Genomic DNA, 12,351 nt, shown 5'->3' on the forward strand with positions numbered 1-12,351 from the left:
AGTATCGAGCATATATAGCACAGCATTTAAAATGACATTTTATTGCATGGTAAAATAAAAATATTAATTCAAAAAACTTTTTGATTGTCCTAATGTAACTAAAAAATAAATTTTTGAATTGAAATGGAATATTTATGTTAGTAGATCAGAGCACCAGGATAACAAAACTACCTTAATGGTAAACTAAATTCTGTGATGTAAGTTGCACATGTGCAGTAACCACACCAGAACACTTGTTTTATCCAGGAAGTACTTAATATTAACAGAAATATTTTAACACTTAAAGATACTGTGTTCTGCTTATTGCAACAATAGCGTGTACTTCACTTATTTTTGTTTAATTTGCTATTTCGGGATAGATTGAATTTTTCTAAAAGAAGCACATTGCACATCTTTACTGCAGAAATACTCATTAAAATAATATTGCTGCCAAAGAGACTAATATAAATTGTAATATAAAATGCTCACTATATTTGCTCAATACTTCGGTATTGAGCATATATAGCACAACATTTGAAATGACATTTTATTGCATGTTAAAATAAGAAAAAATATTAATTAAAAAAAATTTTGAAGGGCCTAATATGAAGTACCATGTTCTGAAATGTGTCTAAAATAATTTTAGTAGATACACTATGAACCAAGAGTCAGGACAACTTAAAACAAGTTAGTTAATGTATGCAGTGGATTACATTTCAGGTGCATTAGCAAATAGTAATATTTCAATAACAAAAAAAAGAGCAAAAAGCAATGAATTTTATGTGTGAACCTAGAACACTTTAATTTCTACATATCTGCCATATTGCCCATTCATTCCTCCAACCAGCACATGGCAACAAACGTCAAGTCCAGTGCTTTAGCTACAATATAAGTATGTAGATATCCTATGTGATATGTAAGAAAAAAAAAATACTAATTGCCAAATTTCTATTGGTCTGATCCCACTGAAATTTGGAAAGACTCGAAAAAGCTTTCTTCCTCTGGAAGTTAAGTTATTACATGTGGCTGGATAGGCAGATAGACAAGGGGAAAACAATAGATGCATATATGCTAATGTGCCTAAAAAATGCCAATAAAATGCAATTTGTTCATGTCATGTGATGTACAAACATATAAGGAATAAAGACAAATTTGGTTGCTATGGCTTTATATGCATCATTAAAAAAATAGGAGGGTGTTACACACCCTGTTTAATATAACTATGACCAGCATTGGTTGACTTGACCTGACTTAGTTTGTACTATAATTTTTTATAGAATATTTATTAATGTAAGAAAATTTTTAAATGTTGCATTGTACTGTTTGTTGATCTGCTTTGTATATATATATATATGTGGGTGTACATAGTATATATATATAAATCAAGTTGCAGTTATAGAATGTGTAATTTGCCTGTATATTTTTATACTGTACATATGTTTACTAACTTATTATATATATGTATATACAGTACATCAGCAGTTATTATCAGCAAGTAAAATTTTATATGTACTACTTTATAAAACTTGTAATGTATTTCTAGATGTAAAGGATTAGTATGGTGGAATCATATGTAACTGTGCCAATATTTGTCATAATAAAGCTTATTTTTTAAAATGTGTAACCGTGAAGGTAGAGAATTCAATTAAAATTTCTTACATTTATTTTTAAATAGTTAACACTTGACACTGGAATTTGAATGCAGTCAAGTAAGTATGTTTCTACGAAGAGAAAACACTTAAGGATTTTTCTTGAATGTAGTAATGAAAAGAGAAAAAATATTGACCAAGCTATATTTAATTTCTGTTATATTAATACTTGTGTTTGCACTCTACTAAGAAACAGAATTAATCCCTTAATTATCACCATGTATTAAAATAAAACAAAAGTAAAATCCCAAAACAGAAACTTGTGTGTGTGTATGTGTGTGTGTGTGTGTGTGCGTGCGTGCGCGCACGCACGCACGCATTTTTATATATATATATATATATATATATATTTGATAATTGAGAGCTATTAAGTGCTTGATAATTCCTATATTCTATTATATTATAAATCAACAGGGATTACCTTTATTTTAGAAATAGGAAGCTTCTTTTCCAACTCTCCTAGTCCAACTTGTTGGACTAGGAGAGTTGGAAAAGAAGCTTCCTTCCTATTTTCCTTCTTTTTCTATTTTCTTTGGAAGCTTCCTTCCAACTTGTTGGACTAGGAGAGTTGGAAAAGAAGCTTCCTATATCTAAAATAAAGGTAATCCCTGTTGATTTATAATATATATATATAAAATATTACTTACAGGATAAATGGTCAGGAATTACATGTGTCCAAATACAGTACTTCCATATTTTAATTTCCATGAGAAGTAATTGTACACGTATATATTATACCTGTTTATATAGCTGTGTACATAAATGATATATAACATCATTTATGTACATAACTGAAATTTGCAAAGGGACATCATTATACAACTCCTCAAATTGGGAACTGCCTTACTATTAAATCTCGAATAACTATTACTTCCCTCAAAAGTGGTGTTACTATTTATTCTCAATAGAGTGTAATCACCCATATAACTCTGTTTCAGAGCTTGTTTCTTCATCAGTGAGTGGTTAAGTGTAATTTATAAAATAGCCCTTAGTTTATGAGCTATGTTTTAGTCTATGATACTGATGTCCCTTTTGGTGTGACTAATTACACAACTGGCTCATCAGCTTTCAGACTTAGAAGGCCTACTCATTACCAATTGATGAGGATAAAAAATCTTCAAAACAGCCCGATTTGGGTAATGGCAATCTACTCAGAAAAATTAGAGTAGCAATATTCTGTTACTTTTGGGGAAAGTGCTACTTTTTAAAAGTTTAAAAGTAGTGTCCATTTTGCACACTTTGAGTTGATCTTATCTTTAACTATATACATAAATGAAGCTATTCATTAGCTTTACAATTATTATATATTTTAGTGATGGGCATAATCAAATGATTAATAACTGATTACTTGCAAATTAGTCAATTATGAAATCTACAATAAGAAAACTGAAGGGAAAAAAAAAAAAAAAAAATGAGAGTGGAAAAATTCGATTTGATGTTATCAAAACGAGAGAGAAAGCATTTGGAATGGAATTATTTCCCAAGTGATACCAGCACTTTATATCTTTAATTTTGATATAGCATCAGATATACATATAGATATGTAATATCAGTTATTAGTATTAGCAGTGACCACATGGTGCAAGGAAGCCTATGGCTTATGCTGCACCAGCAAAAAAATAAAATAAAAATAATAATAAGAAGAAAAAAATTTAAAAATATATAAATAATTAATAAGAGAAAAGGTAATAGACAACCTATGCGTTTCCCTCCTCTTGTAGGTAAAATTATCCAGCTGACCTTTGAATTTCCCCAAACTGTCAGCCTCTACCACCCATGTAGGTAACTTATTCCAGTAATTTATAACTTATTGGCTGAAATAAAACTTCCTGCAATCCAGTCTAAACATCTCCCCACGTAACTTGAAATTACAGCCCCTAGTTCTAGAATCATTTATAACCTTGAAAATTTCGTCCTCATTCATTTTGCTTATGTATTTATGCCTCTCAGAGCCTTAAACACCTCAATCAAGTCTCCTCTGAGGTGCCTAGTTTCCAAGCTCTGCAACCCACATATTCAAAGTCTTTCCTCATATGGACACCCTTTTGCTGATCTCACCAGGCGAGTTACCTGTCTTTGGACCCTTTCAAAAAGCATAATGTCTTTCTTTAGGTGCAGTCTCCATATTTGATCATATGTAGATCAAATCCTACCATTATTTTATTTATTATTTTTTTTAATTTCTTCAGTTTTCTTGTCATCGATTTCATAATAAACTAATTTGCATATAATCAGTTATTTTGATTGTAACTCAATTATGCCCATCACTATGCATTCTGTAGCATGAAACTCTTAACTTTATATGGATTACAACTTCCATGAGAAGTTAAGTGGTTTTTTTTTTTTTTTTTTTTGGGTAAAATTAAAGTTCTTTATTAACACAGATAACTAATTGTTATTGCAAAAATAATCCAATATTTAAAATCAAATCAAAAAATCTGTATATGTTGGGTTGAATGGTGATGAATACAGAAATTATGAATATACAGTATATATTTTTGATTTATTATTCAACCTCACTAATATCAGGAAGATAATTTTTTTTTTTTTTTTTTTTTTGACAAGTGCTTTGTACAAAACTTCACAGCGAATTTTAAAATGTCTGCAACTCAAAGTCACTTGGCAACAAAAGCTTTTCTTGTTAGCTTCTGCAATTTTTCAAAATTGCAGAAACCAACAATTTTTGTCAAACAGACACTGAAATGAGGAACGAATCCAGTCACTATGTAGTTTAGCAGTTAGATACCTTAGAGGGAAATGAAATGAGATGTATAAGGCCCTGTGGGAGAATTAGTAAAATGAATGAAGAAGGAATTATTTTCACTGGTGAAAATAATTCCTCCTTCACTAAAATTTCCCTAAGGATAACAGTAGACTTGATCTTATGAAGTTTGCTGCTGTGCACCGTGTTGGGAAACAGAATAAGTTGCCTGCAGGGGTAGCCAAGGCAGAGTGTCAAGATTCAAGGAGGAATTGGATAGGCAATTTTTTTCATTTGAAGAGTCGCAAAAATTTGTAATATAAAATGAAAAGACAATAACAGAAGAGCCCACTAATTTGTCAAGTTATTTATCATCTCTCTAACCAGTTATGTATTAACTCTGATTAGTAAAATTGCAAAACTTAATAAAATCTAATAAAACTAATGCTAGCCAAACATAAATTTGTCAATGAGTCATATATTTTGTATTCAGTCTTTTAAATTACATATACACATTAGCATTGGTTTAAGGCAGTGGACAGCTTTCTGCTAATAAAGAGAAGAGTTACAAGACATATTACTTTTCAGATATCATTTGTACAGCTACATCCTTTAATTTGATTACTATGCATAAATAAAACTTGGACACAAAAAAGTTTAAATTAATAGGAAATTAATAATACTGATGTACATTTTGTAAGTTTACATTTAATAAAGCATTATTTAAGATTATATTGCATTTACATCCTTCACTACACTAGTAGTAACTAGTAAGTAAGATTACCGATTTAAAAGTTTTTATTCACCAAAACCTAATGGCTTACAGGTTCTCATATACAATAAATTAATTTTCTGGAATTGTGAAATGACAACTATAAAAAAATGACATTCAAACAAACAATTAGTGCCTATATAATCCCTTTGCTCCCCTTCACTTCAAAACCTGGCTATGCCACTGGGTTCAACTAGACATTAGACAGTATAACCCAACAAGATTCTGTTTCTCGTAACCACCTACAACCTGTAAGGAAACCAACAACACTATGACTGCAAGCAGCAACAAATCACAATCTCTGAAACAGTTACATGTTCTGAATATGGACCTCCATTTCTCTGTCATTCCACCTACCTACCTTAGATTTTGTGGCACAGCTTGACACCAGCTGCAGCAAAGTACAAACTAGATAGTCAACATATATTTTGATGCCAAATATTAGTAGTGAGGAGCACGTGACCCTCAAAGAATTAAGAAATGACTTGTCACTCTATATCAGGAAATTGGATTATAACAACACAGCCCTATCCCTCCTTTGTGACAAAAAAAAAGTGTGTCAGCCTTACAGAAGGAACCAAAAATATCCTGTCACACATGCTCCAGGATGACAAGATTGGTGACATCACTCACAGAGACCTTGAAACCCTAATAGCTCTAAACCTGCATTCCCCAGTGGGAAACTATAACCAAATTACTAAAATTTTTGTCAAATTTCACTCAACAACTTATTCATTATCAAGATCTCCTCAGCCACATCAAGTTGCATTTGGAAGATTGCCCAGCCAGCTTGGATGTATGCAGTGTGAAGCAAAGATTGTGTAATAATAATGTCTGGACAGAGTAATGCTCTAGATTAACCAGTGTTATGAGCAGGAACCTTCGTGTTTTTTGCTATAGCCTTTGTTATTTCTAATTTTCATTAATGATGGCACATTATTTGACATGAAAGTTGCATATCAAAATTTATTCATAGTATTAAGTTGGGGTCATTAACAGAACCAACCAAGATATGTTATTTCAAGATAGGTGAATTATATATATAACTAGTCTCAATAATGGTACTTATGTTCTGAATTGCTGTATTCCAAAGTTAAATGGTCATTTGGGAAGGACAACACACACACACAATGTCTGACAATGAAAAAGATCAAGGCATTGTAATACAGACCAGCATGAAGTTATCTCATTAGTGTAGTAAGGCTGCTATAATAGTGCATGAGGTTTTGTAAATGACAGAGAATTTGCCAGTAGAGATAAAGAGTTAATTATCCTGTCATGCATATCAGTGGTTAGACCTCATTTGAATATGGTTTACAATTCTGAAAGCTTCATTTCAGGAAAGATACTTGAAAAGATGGCAAGATTAATTTGTGATTAATGGTGACTGGCTATAAAGTGCCATTTTGCTATGGCACTGCTACAAAAAATGTAAATACAGTAAGCTCTCTAAAATCTATATACATGTTACAAGAGTGGTTCTGGATTTTAAAATTTTCCAGGATTTTAGAGAGGTATACCTAGTGGTTAAGCAGTATTGCAGAAGCATGCTTCAATGAATATTGAGAACTAACAACTGAACTTATTTATGTCTATTAAAATATAAATAACAGTTCAATTTGTTAGTATTAGCAAGGGCACATGATGCAAGAAAGCAAGCTTATATAGCATCAGCCAAAAAAGAAAAAAAAAAAACCCTTATTTCACCCATCCCCTCGCTCCAAATGTTTGTCGAGTTCTGCCTGCCTTGAATCTATTTAAACTATCAACTTCTACGACAGATGGAAGTTTGTTCAGCAATCAACCACCCGCTGGCTAAAGGCAGACTTCCACACATCTATCCTTCAACCATCTTTCCTCAATTTTAATTTATGCCCTCTCGGGTGATTATTCTGAGCAAGAGGAAGAATCCCATCAGCATTGAGCATGCTCAAATCATTCAAGGCTTTATACACCTCAATCAGATCACCTCGCAGGTGCCTGGTCTCCAGACACTGTAATTTGCAAAACTTGAGCCTTTCTTTGTAAGAGCAAACTTTTGTTCTGTTCACTAATCTTGTTGCCCTTCTCTGTACTCATTCCAACAGCTCTACATCCTTCTTAAAATGAGGCCTCCAGACCTGTATACAGTACTCAAGGTGTAGCCTGACCATTGCCTTATACAAGGGGATAATCACCTCCTTATCCCTGCTAGAAAAATTCCTGTATATCATTGGCAAGACACTATGAGCTACTCTTGTAGACTGTCTGCACTGCTCAGAAAACTTCACATATTTCCCTCACAATTACCCCCAGATCCTTTTCATTCTCTACCACTGTCAGTGTGCTACCAGAGTTGATACGTCACTCTGGGATTACTGCTTCCCATATGTAGTACTTTACATTTGTCAATGTTAAACTTCATTTGCCACCTCTCAGGCTATCTGCTCAACTTTTCTAGATCCTGTTGCAGCAGTGTACTGTCATTAGTGTCATTAACAACCCTCATTAAACATTAAAAAGTGGGACCAACCTTCGTATCGTCTGCAAACTTATGGTAACTAAGAGTAAGAACAAATGCATGTACACTAATGCTAGAAGTAGAGTAAATAAATTTTATGAATTTGAAGTACTGATTAAGTCATAAAGTAGGTTTGTAGGGATGTTAGAGACATGGTGTCATTCAGACATAAGAGATGCATAATTTGAATATGGGGAGTGCAGTGTGCACAGTTGGTGGACAGTAGAGTTATGTTCTTAGTTAAGATGTATATTAAATTTAAGGCAATGCACCCAGTCAGCATGGGTGGCCAGTGCAATTTTGCATCTATATCCATGCATGAGTTCTTTAGATAGGAGAATTCCAGAAGTTCATCAAAATCTAGCAGGGAGCTAAATGATTTTGTAATAACTGAGAGGAAAGTGGAGGAAAAATTGTTTAAGTTTAACATAAAAGCGGTGCATGGTGTGAATAGAATCTATCCAATTATATTAAGAAGGCAGCAAAGGAGATAAGCAAACTCTTAGCCATAATTATGAGAATGTCTTTGGATTCAGGAGAGGTCTCTATGAATTGGAGATGTGCAAATGTATCTCCAGTTCACAAAGGGTGGGATTAAACAGTGACAAGCAATTACAGGCCTGTTAGTTTAACATCTGTTCCTGGGAAAACAAAATGGAGTGTCTGGTTAAAGAAGTAATGCAAGATCATCCAGACAGGAATGCAATCATACATCAGTCGCAGCAGGGATTTGTTAAGGGGCAATCTTGTCTGACCAATCTGATTGGATAATGATACAGTAACAAAGGAACTGGATGAAAAAATAATTTTGATATCATATACTTGGATTTCAGGAAAGCTTTTGATACCATTGGTCATAAAAGACTGCTGTAAAAATTGGAGAAGTGTTGCATTAAGGGTACGTTACTGCTCTGGATAAAGGGACAGTTGAGTGGGAGAAGACAGAGAATGATTATTATTATTGGATACTGCTGTTTGGACTAAAGTTATTTGTGGTGTCTCCCAACATTCAATGCTGGGCCCATCGTTGTTTTGTATATTCATCAATGATATTGATGATGGTATCTGAGGCTTAATGTCTAAGTTTACAGATGATACAAAAGTTGGCAGGGTGGTTATTGACAGTAATCAGGGTAAGCTACTGCAACAAGATCTAAACAAATTAGGCAGATGGGCTGAGAAAGAGCAGTTGAAGTTTAACATTGACAAATGCAAGGTACTGTATATATGGGTGGCAGCAATATCAGATTAATGCATCAGCTGTGTGAAAAAGACCTGAGGAAATTGTGCAGTCAGATATGAAGTTCTCTGAGTAATGCAGACAGCCTGCCAGGGCAGCTCATGGGGTTTTGTCTGTGATAAACAGGAGTTTTACTAGCAGGTATAAGGAAGTGATTATCCCATTGTATAAGGCAATGGTTAGGCTGCATCTTGAGTACTTCACAGGTCATTTTAGGAAGGATGTAGTTCGTCTGGAACAGGTGCACAGAAGGGCAAAGTGATTAATGAAAGGGACAAAAGGTCCATCTTGCCAAGACAGGCTTCAGGTCTGCAAATTGCGGCATCTGGAGGCTAGGCACCTGTGAGGTGATCTAATTAAGGTGTTTAAGGCTCTGAATGGATTGAGCAAGCTCAGTGCCAATTGCATTCTTCATCTTGCTCATACTTAACACACAAAGGGACATAAATTCAAATTGAGGAAGGATGGTTGCTGGATAGATGTGTGGAGGTTTGCCTTCTGCTAGCAGGTGGTTGATTGTTGAAACAAACTTCCATTTGCGTTTGTGGAAAATTTGAATAAATTGAAGGAAGAACTAGAAAAATTATCAGATGGGATGGACAGGTCATGTGGGTGGGTTTTGTTTTTTTTTTTTTTTTGTTGTTGTTGTTGCTTTATAAGCTTGTTTTCTTGCATCATTAAAAAAGTAGGCCCCTCTACCAATACACTGTTATCACTGCTACCTAGTCATTCCTTTAGCTGGAGATTACTAATACCCACTCTTTTTGATAATCAAATCAAGAGTATTGCTGGTGTATAAACAGGCATCCAATGAACCCAGAAAAGTATTGCTGTTGTTGTGAGTGACCAACCTACAACTTTATCCATTATAATTCCATCATTATTAGTCATTCTGATTGAGTGGCCCACCCAGTTTGTCTGTATAGTTTTTCATTATACTTATCCCAATAATTAAGCCTATAACACACTCCTCATTTTTGTTTTATTACACAAAACTAACTCAACATTGCACTGGCCACCCATATCAACTGGGTGCACTGCCTCAAATTTTATGTTATTCTTAACCAAGAGCATAACCCTTCTGCTGTACTTTCTGTACTCATCAAATTCAAACTCCATGTCCTTCATATGTGAGTGCACCAAGTCTACATTTGATTTAATCAGTACTTCAAATTCATCAGATTTGTTTGCTTTATTCCTAGCACTGGTGTACATGTATGCTTCTGTTTTTAATAATTCTAACAGCTTATATATGCCTGACTTCTGCTTGTGTCTGCTGTTAATATATTAGTCAGGTATCCCTTCCAAGCTATCAGTTTTCCAAACTACCTAACACTGCCTCAATAACATCAGCAATACTAGGGAAACTTGTATGTATGTTTGTTGATAGTAAATTTAATGAATTCCACTGGATTTTCTATGCATTTTGAACTATTTGCAATAGCAAGATTTAAGGGACAAAATAGCCGTACTAATTTCTTCTCTAAATAGTATTTTTTATACTATTTTGCTTATAAAAGCACCCTTTTATACATGGATTCTTAAAGACAAATGCAGTTATCAATACAAGTGCTGGATTGCTTTCTTAATTTTTCTAAATTAAAATTTTTTTTGTAAAATATGCCAGATTTTAATGAATTCTAGGTTGTTGTAAAGTTCCAAATTTTAGAGTTTACTATACTTCTCTGCATTTATTACAGATTTATATTTATTTTGTATCTATAACCAATGCTATAAACAATTAAACATTATACAGTAAGTTGCTTTTGCATAGGCCTGACATAGCCAAGTGGTCAAGAGCAAGAGTGCAGTAGCACACACTCTTTTAGTGGACCGAGGTTCAAACCCATGCCTGCTAAATATGATTATTGATTGTATTTATCATTTATTGTAAACTCCTCTGACCTGTTGGTCGTGCAGAGTATAAACAAGAACATAAGTGACACCTACCTAATGCCTCGTCAGGCCACCTTCTGCCCATAATACAACATATATATATATATATATCTTGGCATGGACCCCACAGTATTGCAGGTTATTCTGTGGTAGTGCTACCTGCACATTGCACAATGTGTCCAATAATGCCTGCACATTGTCAGGTCATAGCATTGAATGCCATCTACAGTAGGTCCCAAACATGCTCGATTGGGTAAGTTGAGCAGCTGTGGGAAGATGGAGAATCCATTGTCATGTTCCTGAAACCAGTTAGCAATCTGCTGGGCCTTATGGCATGTTGTCTTGTTGATAGATGCCTGAGTTGTCTGGAGTCAATGGTTAAAACTGAACCATGAGGTCGAAATCTGTCTCCTAGTCTGATGAATCTTGTTTCCAATTCTGACATGCTGATGGGTATATCCCCATTTGGAGAAAGCAACATGAGGCTATGGCACCTGAATGCACTATTAGTGTTATGGTTTGGGGACTTTTCATAGCCTCATGTTGCTCTCTCCAAATGTGGATACCCATCAGCATGTCAGAATTGAAAACAAGATTAGTCAGACCAGGAAACAGATTTCCACCTCATGGTTCAGTGTTGCTGCTGACATGCCCGTGCAAGGAAGTTTCTTGTGTCTCACAGTGAGCATGGGTACCTATGACAACCATCAACTGCCATAGCCAAGTATATGAGTTAATATCTGGCACATAGTCCATGTGTCGTACTGTTCCTATGTTGTACTGATTAGCTGGGCCACTGTGCTGCAAAGCTGCCAAGTTAAAATATGAAACTCACAATGGGCATCAACTACATGACTGTCCCACATGTGACTTTTAGTTGGCTGTTTGACAGCTGTTGAGCCATTCACAGTAGACTTGTGGCACCACAAGATGGAAGCACTTAACCACATTGGCTGTTGTTGAGATACTGGCACATGCACAACTACATTCCTAAACAAGGGGGTGTTGCTAATGCAAAGCCAACTCACTAACTACATGAAGGAGATCAAGAAATACACTGGCAAGTTCCTGAGAGTCATCAGGAAGAACTGGGGCAAACCTTAAAGCTGTACTATAAGTGCATCTTCCTCCCAATTACTACCTACGAGGCTGGCACACAGGGCCATAGTGGTGACTACACAGCAGTAAAACGACAACTAGACCAAGCTCAATATGCCATTCTCCTTATGACCTCTAGAGTCTGCAGAACAGTTTGTACTCCTGTGCTGCAGATCCCATCTGGCAAATTACCACTTCACCTCACCTCAATGTGGCACAAAAGACGGAACCCCGCATGCAGCAGTAATGACATAATTCTGGACTTCAATAATACTATCTAAGAGAAGAAAAGAATTGGATGTGAACTGATAATCATCTGGCAGACTGCCTGGGCTGCCAACGCACTGGATAGAACCACCCATAATTACATGCCTACAGTACAGGAACACTCTAAACAGCTTAAAAATGGTTCATACCAAATCTATTTTCGACTTTCTTACTAACTGGACACAGAAGCCTGAATGTCAAACTCCTCACATTGGGGCTAGCACAAACCCCTGACTGCACCTGTGGAAT

This window comes from Mastigoproctus giganteus, chromosome 6 (assembly GCF_048544385.1).
Source record: "Mastigoproctus giganteus isolate SK-2022 chromosome 6, ASM4854438v1, whole genome shotgun sequence".
Classification (NCBI taxonomy): Eukaryota; Metazoa; Arthropoda; class Arachnida; order Uropygi; family Thelyphonidae; genus Mastigoproctus; species Mastigoproctus giganteus.